Below are 18,918 nucleotides of genomic sequence, written 5' to 3'. Positions count from 1 at the left end.
AAACAAGAACTCCAAAGATGCTAAATTGGATTATCCAAGCTTAGTCTCTCTACTATGTAAAGATGCTGGAATAAAAATGGGAGTAGATAAGTATATCTTAGTTGAGCAACCAATCACCAAAAAGTCTATGGAAGGACTACAAGTGCAGGACGACCCCATCAAGAGAAAAGCAGAGGAGCTCCTTCTGGAAATCCCTCAAATTGAATACTGGGAGTGCCTAGAAGCATCTGTCACCAAGTTGCAAGAAGCTATGAATCAACTGAAGGAAGAACAGCAAAATCAAAACAGCATGCTCTGCAAACTGCTTAGAGAACAAGAAGAACAAGGGCGTGAACTGAAGGAATTAAAGCGTAAGAAACTATCTCTTGAAGGGCCAATCACTCCACAGACTAAAGAGGCATCCACTTCCCAAATTCAAGGTTGTTGAGTTCTAATCTTAGCCTTAACTCTGTGATAACTGTTCTTATTTGAAGTTTACCTTAGAAGTTATATATGAGTAGTAGTAATTAGTATCTATATTCTGATTTTATCTCCAATTAAGCTTTAATTTATTTTTCTCATCATCATTAAATATGAATAAAATAGCAGATTTTCTTTAGAATAAGGAGGCAATATTTTTCGAGTTTTTAATAAGAAAAATTCTAATTATTTACATGTGGTGGCAATGCTTTTTGTCTTCTGAATGAATGCTTGAACAGTGCATATGTCTTTTGAATTTGATGTTTATGAATGTTAAATATGTTGGCTCTTGAAAGAATGATGAAAAAGGAGAAATGTTATTTGATAATCTGAAAAATCATAAAAATGATTCTTGAAGCAAGAAAAAGCAGTGAATACAAAAGCTTGCAAAAAAAAAAATTGGCGAAAATAAAAGAAAAAGAAAAAGAAAAAGCAAGCAGAAAAAGCCAATAGCCCTTAAAACCAAAAGGCAAGGGTAATAAAAAGGATCCAAGGCTTTGAGCATCAGTGGATAGGAGGGCCTAAAGAAATCAAATCCTGGCCTAAGCGGCTAAACCAAGCTGTCCCTAACCATGTGCTTGTGGCGTGAAGGTGTCAAGTGAAAACTTGAGACTGAGCGGTTAAAGTCAAGGTCCAAAGCAAAAAGAAGAGTGTGCTTAAGAACCCTGGATACCTCTAATTGGGGACTTTAGCAAAGCTGAGTCACAATCTGAAAAGGTTCACCCAATTATATGTCTGTGGCATTTATGTATCCGGTGGTAATACTAGAAAACAAAGTACTTAGGGCCACGGCCAAGACTCATAAAGTAGCTGTGTTCAAGAATCAACATACTGAACTAGGAGAATCAATAACACTATCTGAATTCTAAGTTCCTATAGATGCCAATCATTCTGAGCTTCAATGGATAAAGTGAGATGCCAAAACTGTTCGGAAGCAAAAAACGCTACTAGTCCCGCTTATCTAATTAGAATCTGAGCTTCACTCAAAAACTCTGAGATATTATTGCTTCTTGACTTATTTGTATTCTATTTTATTTGTCTAGCTACTTGGGGACAAGCAACAGTTTAAGTTTGGTGTTATGATGAACGGATATTTTATACGCTTTTTGGGGTTAATTTCATGTAGTTTTTAGTATGTTTTAATTGGTTTTTAGTATATTTTCATTAGTTTCTAAGCAAAATTCATATTTCTATGAGTTTGTGTGTTTTTCTGTAATTTCAGGTATTTTCTGGCTGAAATTGAGGGAGCTGAGCAAAAATCTGATTCAGGCTGAAAAAGGACTGCTGATGCTGTTGGATTCTGACCTCCTTGCACTCGGAATTGATTTTCTGGAGCTACAGAAGTTCAATTGGCGCGCTCTCAATTGCCTTGGAAAGTATACATCTAGGGCTTTCCATCAATATATAATAGTCCATACTTTGCTCAAGGATAGACGATGTAAACTGGCATTCAACGCCAGTTCCATGTTGCAGTCTGGCGTCAAACGCCAGAAACAGGTTACAACCTGGCATTTAACTCCAGAAACAGCTTAGGCACGTGAGAAGCTTAAGTCTCAGCCCCAACACACACCAAGTGGGCCCCAGAAGTGGATTTCTGAACCATGTATCATAGTTTATTCATTTTCTGTAAACCTAGGTTACTAGCTTAGTATTTAAACAACTTTTAGAGGTCTATTTCGCACCTCATGACATTTTAGATCTGAACTTTGTACTCTTTGACGGCATGAGTCTCTAAACTCCATTGTTGGGGGTGAGGAGCTCTGCTGTGTCTCGATGAATTAAAGCAATTATCTTTGTTTTCTATTCAAACACGCTTGTTTCTATCTAAGATGTTCATTCGCGCTTCAATATGATGAATGTGATGATCCATGACACTCATCACCATTCTCAATCTATGAACGCGTGCCTGACAACCACTCCCGTTCTACCTTCGATTGAATGAGTATCTCTTGGGTTCCTTAATCAGAATCTTTGTGGTATAAGCTAGAATCCATTGGCAGCATTCCTGAGAATCCGGATAGTCTAAACCTTGTCTGTGGTATTCCGAGTAGGATTCAGGGATTGAATGACTGTGATGAGCTTCAAACTCACAAGGGCTGGGCATAGTGACAGACGCAAAAGGATCAATGGATCCTATTCCAGCATGAGTGGGAACCGACAGATGATTAGCCGTGCGGTGACAGCGCACCTGGACCTTTTTCACTGAGAGGACGGATGGTAGCCATTGACAACGGTGATCCACCAACACACAGCTTGCCATAGGAGGAACCTTGCGTGCATGAAGAAGAAGACAGGGAGAAAGCAGAGATTCAGAAGACAAAGCATCTCCAAAACTCCAACATATTCTCCATTACTGTAGAACAAGTATTTAATCCATGCTCTTTTATTCTTCGCAATTCATACTAATAATTATAATTGATTTCCTGACTAAGATTTACAAGATAACCATAGATTGCTTCAAACCAACAATCTCCGTGGGATTCGACCCTTACTCACGTAAGGTATTACTTGGACGACCCAGTGCACTTGCTGGTTAGTTGTGCGAATTTGTGAGAAATAGTAATATTGACATTGACATACACAATTTCGTGCACCAGCAACCCAGCCATTAGCAAAACCTATTTTTATTTAAATAATAATTATACAAGTTTAATATAAATATTCTTCAAGATAAAGAATCAATTGCATAAGTTAACAAGGGTACCGAAGGATTCATAATACAAAACAGGGAGAAGGAGCTCACTGGCAAGAAAACGCCAGTAATGATACCTTTCTGGGCGTTCAGAAAAATGCCCAGTGACAAAGGAATCTAGCATTTAACGCCAGCCAGAAGCAACAGCTGGGCGTTAAACGCCCAAAAGAAGCTACAGAGGGGCGTTAAACGCCCAAAACATGCAGCAGTTGGGCGTTTAACGCCAAGATTGTGGAGGGGAGGACGTTTTTGTTTCCAACTTGATTTTTTTCAAATTTTCATATTTCCATCCATACTTTCTTGCATAAACATGTTCCCATACTTTCATTTTTCAAACTCTTTTCCAAAAATATTAAACAAATCTTAATCCTAAAATTAAATCTTTCTCAATTCTTCTTCAATCTCTTTTCAAATCCTTTTCAAAACAAATCTATCTTTTTCAAATCTTTTCAACTCATTAATATCTTTTCCAAATCTTCACAATAGCCCTTAAAACCAAAAGGCAAGGGTAAAAAGGATCCAAGGCTTTGAGCATCAGTGGATAGGAGGGCCTAAAGGAATAAAATCCTGGCCTAAGCGGCTAAACCAAGCTGTCCTTAACCATGTGCTTGTGGCGTGAAGGTGTCAAGTGAAAACTTGAGACTGAGCGGTTAAAGTCAAGGTCCAAAGCAAAAACAGAGTGTGCTTAAGAACCCTGGACACCTCTAATTGGAGACTCTAGCAAAGCTGAGTCACAATCTAAAAAGGTTCACCCAATTATGTGTCTGTGGCATTTATGTATCTGGTGGTAATACTGGAAAACAAAGTGCTTAGGGCCACGGCCAAGACTCATAAAGTAGCTGTGTTCAAGAATCAACATACTGAACTAGGAGAATCAATAACACTATCTGAATTCTGAGTTCCTATAGATGCTAATCATTCTAAACTTCAAGGGATAAAGTGAGATGCCAAAACTGTTCAGAGGCAAAAAAAGCTACTAGTCCCGCTCATTTGATTGGAGCTAAGTTTCATTGATATTTTGGAATTTATAGTATATTCTCTTCTTTTTATCCTATTTGATTTTCAGTTGCTTGGGGACAAGCAACAATTTAAGTTTGGTGTTGTGATGAGCGGATAATTTATACGCTTTTTGGCATTGTTTTTACATAGTTTTTAGTATGATTTAATTAGTTTTTGGTATATTTTTATTAGTTTTTAAATAAAAATCACATTTCTAGACTTTACTATGAGTTTGTGTGTTTTTCTATGATTTCAGGTAATTTCTGGCTGAAATTGAGGGACTTGAGCAAAATCTGATTTAGAGGCTGAAAAAGGACTGCAGATGTTGTTGGATTTTGACCTCCCTGCACTCGAAATGGATTTTCTAGAGCTACAAAAACCCGAATGGCACGCTCTCAATTGCGTTGGAAATTATACATCCAGGGCTTTCCAGCAATTTATAATAGTCAATACTTTGCTCAAAGATAAACGATGTAAACTGGCGTTCAACGCCAGTTCCATGTTACATTCTGGCGTTAAACGCCAGAAACAGGTTACAAGTTGGAGTTAAACATCCAAAATAGGCTACAACCTGGCGTTTAACTCCAAAAATAGCCTAGGCACGTGTAAAGCTCAAGTCTCAGCCCCAGCACACACCAAGTGGGCTCCAGAAGTGGATTTCTGCACTATCTATCGTAGTTTACTCATTTTCTGTAAACCTAGGTTACTAGTTTAGTATTTAAACAACTTTTAGAGATTCATTATGTATCTCATGACATTTTTAGATCTGAACTTTGTATCTTAGACGGTATGAGTCTCTAAACTCCATTGTTGGGGTTGAGGAGCTCTGCTGTGTCTCGATGAATTAATGCAACTATTTCTGTTTTCTATTCAAACACGTTTGTTTCTATCTAAGATATTCATTCGCACTTCAATATGATGAATGTGATGATCCATGACACTCATCACCATTCTCAACCTATGAACGCGTGCCTGACAACCACCTCCATTCTACCTTAGATTGAATGAGTATCTCTTGGGTTCCTGGCTCATGAGTCTGATCGCCTCTCCTAACAACAGAACTTTTAGATCCGTGAGACCAGAGTCTTCGTGGTATAAGCTAGAATCTATTGGAAGCATTCTTGAGATCTGGAAAGTCTAAACCTTGTCTGTGGTATTCCGAGTAGGATCCGGGAAGGGATGACTGGAACGAGCTTCAAACTCGCAAGTGCTGGGCGTAGTGACAAACGCAAAAGGATTACTGAATCCTATTCTAGCATGATCGAAAACCGACAGATGATTAGCCATGCGGTGACAGCGCATTTGGACCATTTTCACTGAGAGGACGGGATGTAGCCATTGACAACGGTGATGCCCAACATATAGCTTTCAATGGAAGGAGCCTTGCGTGCGTGAAGAAGATGATAGTAGAAAAGCAGAGATTCAGAAGACAAAGCATCTCCAAAACTCCAACATATTCTCTATTACTGCATAACAAGTATTTATTTCATGCTCTTTTATTCTTCGCAATTCAAACTGATAATCATAATTGATATCCTGACTAAGAGTTACAAGATAACCATAGCTTGCTTCAAGCCGACAATCTCCGTGGGATTCGACCTTTACTCACGTAGGATATTACTTGGATGACCCAGTGCACTTGCTGGTTAGCGGTACGAGTTGTAAAAAGTGTGATTTACAATTTCGTGCACCACTCTCCCATCTTCCTTTCTTATTTCTTTCTTCTTCTTTCTCCATCACCTCCCTTCTCTTCTTTTTCTTCCACAATCCACCACCACCGTCTTCGGCCACTCACCGACGACAACCACCTCTTCCGGTGACACTACATCTCTTCTATTTCTTTCTCATCTTCACAAAAGAAAATTCAACCTTGTTCTTTTACACTTCTCAAGTTTCTACTTCCTCCATATCTCATATATTACTTTCTTTGCATTATTTCTCCTTCTAGTTAGATTCTTCTTGTTGATTTACTTAGTTTCTCTTTTAGTTGCATGGTTATGTCACTTACTTTTTATTTGCTTACTTTTCCTTTTCCTTATTTTTCCATGGATGTTGAATTTGAGCTTAATTTGCTTTAATAGATCTTTTGTCATTTTTCCTTATCTTTGTCAATATGTGATGTTGTGTGATGATTGATATTTCATTTTGGGCTTCAAATTGGTTGAGTATCTTATAATTGCTCATTGCTTGATAATTGCACACCAAGTGTTCGAGGAAATGCATGAATGCCATTTTGGTTTATTTTAATAATGTACTTTGAATTTGGTGCTTCTCCTCATTCAATCGTTGTCTTCTATACGCATTAAGTCTACTTTGCCTGCTAGTTAGATACTCATTGAACATGACTTGCTCTTTGTTATGGATGCTTGAGATTACTCTTCTCATGCCATTGCATGCTTTACTACCTCTTGCATCCCATGCCAAGTGTTGTGACCCATGCCTCTATAATCACTTTGTTGCACTACTTCTTTTGGGCACTATCTTTCACTTGCATGTTTTTTGTTAAAATTCTTATTTGGGTTTAATGTTTCCCTCTTTCCCTTCTTTTTTCAGGATGGCCACCAAGAAAGGCAAGGAGAAAGCTTCAAGGAAACCGGCCGCAAAAAGGGCACCCCAAAGGCCAAACTCTAAGGCGCACTCTTCATTAGGAGCCAAACCCCTATCTAAGAAGGCGAAGACACCCGCTCCTATTGATGAGACTGAAAAGAGCAAACCGGAAAAAGTTCTTCATGGTTCTCCAACCGCTTCTGTGAACTTATGTTCCCCTCCATAGCTGTGAGGAACTATCATCCTGAGCATCTACTCGCTCCACCGGACAAGGTTGCTCCTTATATTCTACCCCGCATTGAACAGCGAGGATGAGAGTTTCTTTTGAGAAAACCAAGGGAGATCAACCTCTCTTGGGTGGAAGAATTCTACACTAACTACCATATTTCCTCTCTTCAATCGGTATACATGCTCCAGAAGCAAGTCTCGGTTTCAGAAGAGTCTATTCAGCAAGTGCTTAATGTCCTACCGGTACCAAGTGACATGGATGGCTACCAAGAAGTCTTACATCAGCGAGAAAAGTTTGGATTTGATTGGGACTCGGTCCTCCGAGTCATTCCTGAGCCAGGGACATTTTGGACCCATGGTCGACTCCGGATGAGGCCTAAGTGCATTGACGCTCGCTTTCTCACTGTGAAAGCTAGAGCTTGGGCCCAGATCCTATCTCACTATGTGCTACCCACAAGTCGTCCTTCACGATGGATCTCGCCTTGCTTGTTTGGTGTGTTCTCACGGAGAGACCGGTGAACATTCCGTTTCTTGTCAAGCAAGCGATGAGTCAAGTCCACGCCCGGGGTAATTTGCCATTTCTAGCATTGGTATCTAACTTAGTTGCTGCTGCGGGTGTTCCTTGAGAAGCCAAGGATGTGAAGATTATAGTTCTGGCTAAGGACGATGTGGTCCCAAGCGGAAAATACTTACATCTTCCCATGAACAACCCAAGCCTTGACATAGCCCTCCCATCTACTATTCCTTCCACCTTATCATCACCACCACGGCAAAGATCCACACATCAAAGGATAGAAGATCTACACCGGAAGATTGATAGATATGAGCGGCACAACCAACGCCGATAAACTTACATCAAGAAGCTTCTGCGTTGTGTTACCCCTAGCATGGAGGAACCCGAAATATTCACATCCACCTCAAACCCATGTGATGGGAGCTCTGAAGGAGAGGATAGTAAGGATTCAGGTCCCGACCGCCCTTTGCACATTGTTCGTAGCACGGAGGACCGTGCTAAATTCTAAGTGTGGGGAGGTCGTTCGATCGATCTCCATGGGTAACAATCTCTTCCTTTCAATACCCATGGATTTATCTTTTGCTTAGTAGTTAGTACATTGCATGTGTAGTTAGTCTTTCTTGTAAGTACTCCTTGCATGATAGTTAATTTCTATAGAGTTGCTTGGTCAAAATAATAACTTCTTCCCCAAGAAACTGTGTTCTGGGGTACCCTACCAAATTTTTGAAAATTTATTTTTTGCAGTAAACTTGCTTTAAGAATGTATTTTGGAACATAGTGATTGAGCTAAGAACACAAGCATGTAAGTTTTGAGCCTATTGCATGGTTACATTTTCTAACCATTATTTCCCATTCTTGTGTGCATATTTCTCTCTCTATGATTGTAATCCTTGATTTGTCTAATTCTATATGTCCATTACTTTGTGTATGAATGCGTTTACATGATTGAGGCCATCATTTCAATAGTCACTTTTCCCAAATGGCCTTAACCCTTTTATCTACCATTGCTAACCAATTTTGAGCCTATGATAAACCCTCTTTGTTCTTGAAAAGAGCACATCAACAACCCTAAGCGAAAAATAATGAATGTCCCTAAATTTGGATCCTTGATTAGCTTAGGTAAGTGGAGGTGTGTATCATTCAATTGGGAGGGTATACTTGGGAATTTTGGGTAGATATAGAGGTGTGTAATTGTAGTTGTAATTGAAAACTCTAGGATTTGGAAACATACTCATGTATTGAAAGATTGAACCATATGCATTGAAAATTTTTGTACATAAAGCCCCAAGAAAAAGGGGACCTAAAAAGATTTTTTTGAAAAAGAAAAGAAAAACAATGAAAGGGGACAAAGATGCCCCAAGACAAAGTAATAAAAACAATGTATATGGGATGTGAATTGAAAAGAATGCATGAGTATGCAAAAAGTGAAACTTAAGGGTAGCTAGGTAATGTATTATAGTTGTATAGGTTGTTCTATGTGTCTAGTGGGATTCTAGGTTAATCAAGGACTCAAATTTTAAGCTCACTTGACCATATACATCCTTACCTTCACCCTAGCCCCATTACAACCCATGAATAAGACCTCATGATACTTGTAAGCATACATTAAGTAATTGTTGATTGTTAGATAAAAGACAAATCTTTGAAAGCATGATTAGGAGAGGATTGAGTGACGAACCCTATACACTTGAGCGAATAGAGTGGATACACTTCCGGTGAGGGTTCGATGCTCAATTCTTTGTTCCCAGCTTTCACGAGCGTTCATCTAGCAAGTTATATGCACTTCATAGTGATGTTCAATTTGGTAGGATTTATGAACTACCTAGCATTTTCACCCCGTATGCTCATATGTGTTCTTGGAGAATAGATTTACCCTTGACCAAGTAAATAGATAATTTTACATTAGTTGCATGTATTCACTTAGGTAGTTTACATTTCATAAACCCTTTCTCACCGTGATCTTTGATCTTTTTATTTTAAGCATGAGGACATGCTTGGTTTAAGTGTGGGGAGATTTGATAAACCCCAATTTTGTGATTTATATTGTGTAGAATTTGGAGGTTTTTGTCAATATTTCTCACACTTATTCACAAGAAATTCATGGTTTTGTTTTCTTTTCCTAATATTGCTCCATGATGAAAAACATGCTTCTTTTGCCTTAAAATTGCCATATTTTAATCCTCTTTTGTTGCCATTCAATGCCGTGATGTATTTGTTGAGTAATTTCAGTAATTATAGGGTAGGAATGGCCTAGAAGAGAGAAAGAAAGCATGCACAAGAGGAAGGAACATGAAGATTTGGATTTTAGGAAACTCAGCATTGGCGCGCACGCGCACTCCACGCGCACGCGTGGATGAGGATAGTTGGAAGTGGCGCGCGAGGATGGACGCATCCGCGCGGATCAGAGGATTGCCATCGACGCGCACGCGCACCTGGTGCGCACACGTGGATCACAAAAGCAATCGGCGCGCACTCATGCATGGCGCGCACGCGCGGAAAGCTGCACGTGACCTCATTAAAGTAAATCGTGCCTGGCAATTTCTAAGGCTCATCAGGCCCAAATTCAAGCTGTTTTTGCATGGAAAAGACCCAAGGATGGTAGGGGAAAGGGGGGAGTCATTCATTTTACACTAGACACAATTTTTAGCTAGTTTTTGGTTCTTTGTTCTTCTAGAGAGAGAAACCCTTGTTCCTCTCTAGATCTAGCTTTAATTTGATCTTCCCTTGTTGAATTCTGAATTGGATCTTGTTAATTACTAGTTTTAATTGTTCAATTTGAATTCCTTAATTAGTATAATTTTGTTTAGATCCTGTGTTTGTTTTATGAATTCTTATCAATTGTCATTTGATACCCATTTCTGAATGTTGTGATTCTTGACTTGTTGATGTTATATTAATGATTTCTATGATTAATTGTGTTTTTTGAGTGATTGTATGTGGATAATTATTAGTGGGTACTTGTTAATTTTAATTTAATTGCAATTTGAACATGTCTTTTATTAATGCTTACTATGTGTTTGATGAATTGTTTACTTTGATTATGGAGTAGTTCTCTTTACTCTTGGCCTAGGCTAAGGGAATTGGGTAAACTTGAGTCATTGGGTCTAATGGATTTGATGATTTGAGAACCCTTAGTGGTCAATTTGATAGCCATTGACACTAACCTACTACTAAGTCAATTAGTAGTAAGGTCAGAACTTATGGGTTGATGTTGACCAAACCATTTGACGTACTTCAAATATAGAAGTAAACTTAATGAGTTTGGTTCCTCATAATTTTCAAGATATGGTTATTAGACAAGGATGCTGATCCCAATTCCCATGCCTAGCCAAGAGTTTCTTTTATTATTCATATTTGAAAACCCAAAATTCTTGATTACTTGTCTTAGTTATAGTTACTTGTTAGTTTGGAATAGAATCATATTGGATGTTACTTTGTTAGTTTGGAATTATTTACATCTTGCTTATTCATTTGAATTAGTTTCTTGCATTTTAAGATTACTTGCTTGTTAAGATTCCTAGTTTAAATTCTTGCTCATGACTCACAACCCCGAATTTCTAACCAATGTTGAAGCACATGTTTTTCCATTCCTTGTGAGACGACCCGAGGTTTGAATACTTCAGTTATTTCTATTGGGTTGAACTTGTGACAACCAAATCCCTCTCTAAATTTGATACTCGAGGATTGTTGTTGGTAGAGCTATACTTGCAACGCGACTTTACCGAGAGATTCTTTACCGATATAAATCCCTAGCTATCAGTCTCCTAGTCCAAACAAGCTGTTCGGATATGCTTTAAGTTCTTTCTCCTGCAGGCCGAGTTTATCGAAGGCAGATTTAAACAAGATATCTGCCGAGCTTCCTTGGACTACCAATGTGCGGTGAAAGGTTTGCATTGGCCACTATGATAATGATGACCATATGGCCGTCATGTCCCGGGATGATGCCTGCTGCGTCGTCTTGGGAGAAAGTAATAGTAGGGAGGTCGGGTGATCCTTCTCCTCCCTTAACATGATATATATTCTTTGAGGTGCCTTTTGCAAGATGATTTTGAGATCCCTCCTCCTACGAATCCTCCATTTATCATGTGAACGTGTCTTTCTGAGGTATGAGGTGGTCGCTCTCTTCGTCCGACTTCTTCGTCCCTTCTTCTTTTCTGAGGCTCATCCGATTTGTTAGCTAAATATCGATCTACTCATCCTTCTCTTACCAATTTCTCAATAACATTTTTCAAGTCGAAGCATTCATTGGTAGGATGTCCGTAGATTCGGTGATATTCACAGAATTCTGTCCGATTTCCTCCTCCTTTCTTACTTTTGAGTGGACGAGGTGGTGGGATCTTTTCAGTATGGCATACTTCTCGGTAAATATCCACAAGAGACACCCAGAGAGGGGTATAGTTGTTGTATTTTTTAGGCTTTTCGCCGTATTGATCTTCTTTTTTCTTGGATTCTTTATCCTTATCCCGGGAGGAGTAGGAGAACCCAGATTTTGAGGTTTCTCCTAGCCGAGAGTTTTTCTCCATGTTGATGTACTTCTCAGCTCATTCCAGTACTTCATTCAAAGATGTTGGATGTTTTTTTGATATGGAGTGACTAAAAGGTCCTTCTCGCAGGCCATTGATGAGACCCATAATGGCTGCTTCTGTTGGTAGGCTTTGTATGTCCAGGAACGCTTTGTTGAACCTCTCCATGTAGCTGTGAAGACTCTCTTGATCTCCTTGCTTGATCCCTAGTAGGCTTGGGGCATGTTTGGCTTTGTCCTTCTGGATGGAAAATCTGACAAGAAATTTCTTGGCCAAGTCGTCGAAACTTGTGATGGATCTAGGGGGCAGAGTGTCGAACCATTTAATTGCTGGCTTTGTTAGGGTTGTTGGGAAGGCTTTGCATCGAATGACGTCAGAGGCGTCCGTGAGGTACATTCTACTTCTAAAATTACTGAGATGATGGCTGGGGTCCGATGCACCGTCGTACGGAGTCATGTCAGGGTTTTGAAGTCTTTTGGTATTTTGGCCTTCATGATCTCTTTGGTGAATGGGTCTTGATCCTTGCGGGGGCTATCTTCATGACTGGATCGGGTAGTCTTAGCTTTGAGATCGGCTTCAAGCTTTAGGAGCTTGTCCTCTAATTCTCGGCGTCGCCTAGCTTCCCTTCGTAGGTCTCTCTCGGCTTCCCGTTGATATTCGACCTCTTTTTCGAGCAGTTTTAGACGATCTTGTTGAGCTTGAAGTGCCTCTATGACTCCTGTGCTTGGCAAATTCTTGTCTTTGTTAGGCTGAGAAGTATCGTTTGGTGTGACATCCGCGTTCTTATGTGGCGTTCTGTTTTCCAAATCAGAGTTGTGGTCATTGTCAAGGTTGTCTGCCATGATGATGGGATGACTTCCAAGTTCCCCAACAACGGCACCAATGTTCCAAGGGTTACCTGAAACTGTAGGTCGATCTTGGACGAGATCTTCTGTGCTAGCCAGCGCTGATGTGTCCGACTTGTGGGTGGCGACCGGAGCCGCCGTGTCCGATTTGTTGGACTTGTTAGTGATGCTGATCCTTCATCACCGGATGGTGGTGGTACCTGCAAGGGACTCCGATGCTTAAGTTAGCAAGGGTATTAAGCAGGTTTTTTGTAGAATCAGAGTATGAGTTATACCTGGGTGCTCTAGTGTATTTATAATGGTATGGAGTGACCTTCCTGGAGATAAGATAGTTATCTTATCTTATCTTTGAGTGAAGTCATCTTATCTTTAGGGGGAACCGCCTTATCTTTCTAGGCTTTGGCTGCCTTTAGATTTAGGCCATGTTCCTTTGTTTGGGCATTATTGGGCCTCTGTAGCGGTTTGGTCGACCTCTTTTATAAAGAGGTCGAGTCATCCTGGTCGGAAGAGTTGAGTCGACTTGCCTTCAGTCAGCCCGGGTCGTACACCACGACCTAGGACATGAACTGTTTCCTACCAAGATGCATTAATCTGAGTGCAACAATTCATCGCCCGATTACAACAAGGTCGGCAAGATGAATACCAAATTCATCGCCCGATCACGACAAGGTCGGCAAGAGGAATACCAAATTCATCACCCGATCATGACAAAGTCGGCACAATGGAAACCAAATTCATCGCCCGATTACAAAGAAGTCGGCAAGGTGAAAGCAATAAAAATAGATTAATGCAAGAAGTTATAAAAAGTAATCCATAAAAATTGGCCTGATGAGGTCTGACTAAAAATAGACTACTAAAAGTAACTTAAAAAGGACCGACAAAGAAGAAATCGGACCAAACCGATTAACGCAAAAAGTTATAAAAAGTAATCCATAAAAAGTGGCCTGACAAGGTCTGACTAAAAATGGACTACTAAAAATAACTTAAGAAGGACTGACAAAGAAGAAGTCGGACTAAACCGATCAACGCAAAAATTTATACAAAGTAAACCCATAAAAAGTGGCCTGACGAGGTCTGACTAAAAAGAGATTACTAAAAATAACTTAGGAAGAATCGACAAGAAAAGCCGGACCAACGAAAAGCGTGCGATAAAAGGGACACAACTTTGCCCAAAAAGCCACAACTCCACGACAAGGCTATCAAAATTGTTCAGACTAACTAAAAAGGTTCTACGAGAACACTAAAAAAGTTGCCGAACAAATTAGCCCCAAGGATCACCTCGACCAAAGCAGAGAGTGGACAAAACCAGAAATGATCAAAAGAGGTCGGACAAGCAGAAGTACCAACTCTCTATAAAAATTTGCAAAGGTTGCAAAAGAACGGTCAACATATCAAAAAAAACACAGCTATCTGTAAAGACTCAGAAGGAGACCTGAAAGAGGGCCACAAGAGTTGAAAGTATTTTGTTTTTCTACTTATAAAGTTGCATAGAAGCAACTAAAAGTCAAGAGAGCCAAACCATAGACCAGTTACAAAAAATAGAGTTCAAAAGCGCATAAATCGGGCTGTACAGATAAAAAAAAGAAATCATAAGGGGTTCAAAGTTTCCTCAGTAGTAGCATCGGTGGCTGAAGGAGAAGGAATGATCTTCATGGGGGTGGCGTCCACAGTCCCATCCTCCCGATTAAGAATTTGACAATCAGGATCAGGTTCAGAATGGTCGACCTCAGTAGAAGGAATTGAAGAAGTCGTGACTACAAAAGCTTTGGCTGGCGGTGTAGGAGGAGGCCCGTCATCTTCATCATCCGGGGCAGGCACTATCTTGCCATCCTCTACCACGTTATCCAAGCTGAAAAGAGTCAGGTCAAGTTCAGGAGCTAGAACTTGGACATGTGCCTTTAAATTGTCATAAGCACCCGTCACAGCATCTACCAGATGACCCTGGAGATCGGCGTAATCCGCATGGGCAGAAGCAAGTCTCTCCTTCAACTCCAACAGCTCAGCATAAGTACGGGTATAACTTTCCTTGTGTTTTTCACCATCTCCTCCACCAAGTTTGCAGCCGCCTCAGCCCTGGTAGCTCGGGACTTTTCCTTCTCCAAATCCAACTCCAGCTTAATCACCCTGGCATCAAGCTCATCCTTCACCCCCTTTATTCTATCGAAATCCAATTTAACATCCTTCAAAAAAGCCTTAGTCGCATGGACTGGGGAACACTAAACGGTACAGAATAGGGCTGCACCCATATGGGCCATCCGAATACTGTTACTGTTGATGAAATTCAAGTGATGAAAGGTGGACACATCATCCATTGGAAATCGATGATAAGGAGCAATTTGATTATCAACAAATTCCACGGCATCAAAATCAGGGACATCCAAGTCATAAGGATTCATAGTCTTCTGTTTTTTAGGAGGAGGACCAGCAGTAGGAGAAGAGGCAGCACCAGAGGTTGATTGGAGAGGAGCAGAAGGAACCACACGAACCTGAGGAGTCGGGATGATTTTCCTCGGTCCAGAAGTGTCCAAGGTCGGCTTCCTCGGAGGAACTTGAGTAGATCCTTCTCCAGAAGCCTTCGCCGAGATGTTTTGAGCAGCAGTCGCCTTCTTAGCCCGACGATAGGCCTTCATGGAATCTGTAGACTTCACCATTGCTGAAATAGGAAAACAGCAAAATCAAGTTGCCAGTAAGAAAGTGATAGATTGGCAAACAAACAAACAAATAAAGAAAATCTAAAAAGAAGTCAGCAACTACCCAATTCAACCCGAAGAAGGGAAGGATCTCCTAGAAACTTCTTCGTGTCGAGATGGGGAGGCTCTCCCCAATTTTCCTCCAACACTTACACAAAGGCCTGTTTGACCTCATCCAGACTTTTCCAAGAATACCTAGCCACTACCACATTCTCTTGCCATCACAAAGGGAAGGTAGGTTCATTATTTTCATCCAAAAAGAAGGGCCGAGCTCCTTCCACAGCTTGGACCTTGAAATAGTAATTCCTAAAATCCCTAAAAGACTCGTCATACATGGAGAACACTTTCTTTTCTTGGGTAGCTCAGAAAGAAATTCAGGAAGCTTTCTACTTAGCTACCCCAGGCTTCGTCAACACAAAAAGATAAAGAAAGAGTGTTTGGGTAGGTCGGATATCCAGTTCCTGACACAACAATTGGAAGATTTTTATGGAACCCATGAGTTCAGATGAAGCTGAGAAAGAGCTACATTGCAGGACCACAATAGCTCGGTCTCAAAAGGGGTAAAAGAAATGGCAATATTCAATTGACTGAAGAAGTAGTCATAAGCATAGAAAAAAGGACGTTCCCCTTGAGTCAATGGAGGAAAACAAACCCTCTCCTCAGGGCTAGGTGACACCAACTCATAATTTTTCTCCTGGTCCCGATTACTACAAATCTTATGGTGCCTCCTAAGTCACACACAGTACTCAGGGTCAGCCACAGTAACACACATCAACACAATTGAGTCCAGCCAGTCAGACATGCCATCCGGGATCTTAGTAGACATTTCAACAATATTTTAGTGGGAAAACATGGGTCAACTGTTCCTACAGTAAGGAAATGAAAAATGGGGTTACTATCAAACAACTCGGACAAATAAGGAAACAACTTGGATAATAACATATGAACATCAAGAGTCAGATACGTCAGTAAAAGGGAAACCCCAGGACTCACACTGAAGTCCAGGGTCACCCTTTGGAGGCAGTAATAAGGCAAAAACCCAGACAGAAGGAAATCGATGGTCTATGCCCTAACATCTCTCAATAAAGAAAACACAATCCTTCTCTGGCAACGACATTCCACACAAAACAGCAAGAAAGTTATCATCACCAACAAAAAACATCAAAGTTACAACCTTTCCTACTGATAGTTTATCATCAAAGCTACAAAAAGTTTTCAAAGCTATAACCTCAATTTACCAAATCCGCAAAAGCCAAGACTTTGATCAGGGGGATACAACCACGAAAGGAGACAGAAATTGTGACAAACAACAAAACCCTAAGAAAGCGAAAAATAACCAGGCACTGATGACATATCATCATGTCATCTTTTCTATACTTTTTTATACAAGAAATTGATGATTAGTACTTAAATATTGAATGCTTTTGTGCTTAAATGATATATTTCTTTGATCTTTTGATTTTAAAAATCTTGTAGGAAATAAGTGGAAAAAGAAGCAAAAAAAGCACAAATTAAGTTCAAAAAGAGAAAAGAAGAATTTTGGGGCACACTTTGAAGTTTGAGTACGCTTTGGAATCTTAGGCCATGCCTTAAAAGCGTGGCCCATGACCATGAAGCCTTGGCCTTATTATCATGAAATATCATGCATTAATGCTTATGCATGCATGCATTTAATTAGAATGAATTAAATGAATGAGCTTTACGTCTTTACTAAGTAATTAAAATCAATGCAAGCATGCATGTAATACATTATTAAAGCCAATTGCAAAAGAACAAATCAGGCTTTAACGATTAATGCATTGGCATTATTAATGAAAGCATGCAATGTATCAGCGTTCATAAAGCTCTATGCAGTATTAAAGTAAATGAATTGTATGCATGTAACGTTCACAATAAATGAACGCTAGCGTTCATTAAGCAAGGGAAACTTGGCACCAAAAGAAAAAAAGGGCAAGGAAGAGCGTTCAATTAAATGAACGCTAGCATTCACACAAGCAAACTTTCTCGGGCATTCACCATGAAGGGAATAGTGCGCACTAAAAGCCAAACAAAGCAAGAAGCCACGTTCAAAGAAGTGAACGTAGCGTTCTTTCTTGTGAACGTTTTCGGGCTTATGGAAGCTGGGAAGCAAGGCCAGCGCACTAAGAGCCCAACAAAGCAAAAAGGGTAGCATTCAAAGAAGTGAACTCAGCGTTCAAAAAAGTAAATGCCCAAGGAAGCAAAGCGCATCAAAGGACCAAGAGAGAGCATTCGAAGATTGAACGCAGCATTCAAAAAGTGAACGCTAGAGGCCAAGCACGCACCAAAGGCATGCCTAGGAAAAGTGAACGCCAAGTTCACTTCCCAAACGGAGTGCTCTACTAGAAGGGAACAAAAGCCACCTCTGACCCACTTATTCAAGGCCAAATCTAAATCAACCCATTTCATTAAAGTAAGCAAAGCCCATTATCATCACTCAAAGGCACAAGATAGTTAGATTAGTTATTTCATTTGAATTGTAATTTGTTTTCAATTTCAATTTCATTTTCATTTTTTAAAGCCTATATAAAGACATCAATTTCATTTCATTAGGAAGGCTGGCTCTGCTAGAGAGCAATAGGAGTAGAAGTAGGAGTAGAATAGAAAATTCTCTTTGAAACACTTTTAATTTTCTGCACTTTCATCATTTGAGTCACATTGAATTCAGATTATGCAATTTAAATTTCTGCAATTCTCTTCTGCTACAATTTTCTTCTATGCTACAATTTCCTTTTCTGCTACAATTTTCTTCTCTGTAATTTTTACTTTTTGTTTTTATTGCTCCCAATTTATTTTCCTGCACTTTTGTTACTCTGCACTTTACATTTGAGCTACTGTGATCTGAATTTAATTTTCCTGTACTTTAAATTTCCTGTCACTTGTTCTCAAGATCTCTTCAATTGCTTGCTTTACTGTTTTCATTTAACATTCCAGCACCCAGCCCCCTTTACATTTCATGCAATTTACCTTTCTTGTCATTCAAGATTTTGCCAATTTACATTCCTTGCGCTTTACGTTTCTGCTCATTTACTTTCTGCAACTTTAAATTTATTGTCATTTACATTCTGTTGGTCATTTTTCACCCAATTCACCAATGTTAGCTTGACTAAACTAATCACCTCACTAAAGTTGCTTGATCCATCAATCTCTGTGGGATCGACCTCACTCTTGTGAGTTATTACTACTTGATGCGACCCGGTACACTTGCCAGTGAGTTTGTGTGGAAATCTAATTTTCACCCATCAGGCGCACGTCACAGCAAAAGAGTGTAGGGATCACCACAAAGAAAAGGAACAATCTATTTTCGAAGGGGTCAAGATTCTCATAGACAAAATTAGTAAAAATCACATGCAACAGTGGAGACATACAAGAAAGGCGACTAACGAAAACATAAAAGGGAAAG

The sequence above is a fragment of the Arachis hypogaea genome, chromosome 11 (assembly GCF_003086295.3).
Source record: "Arachis hypogaea cultivar Tifrunner chromosome 11, arahy.Tifrunner.gnm2.J5K5, whole genome shotgun sequence".
Classification (NCBI taxonomy): Eukaryota; Viridiplantae; Streptophyta; class Magnoliopsida; order Fabales; family Fabaceae; genus Arachis; species Arachis hypogaea.
This window is presented reverse-complemented; position numbering follows the sequence as displayed.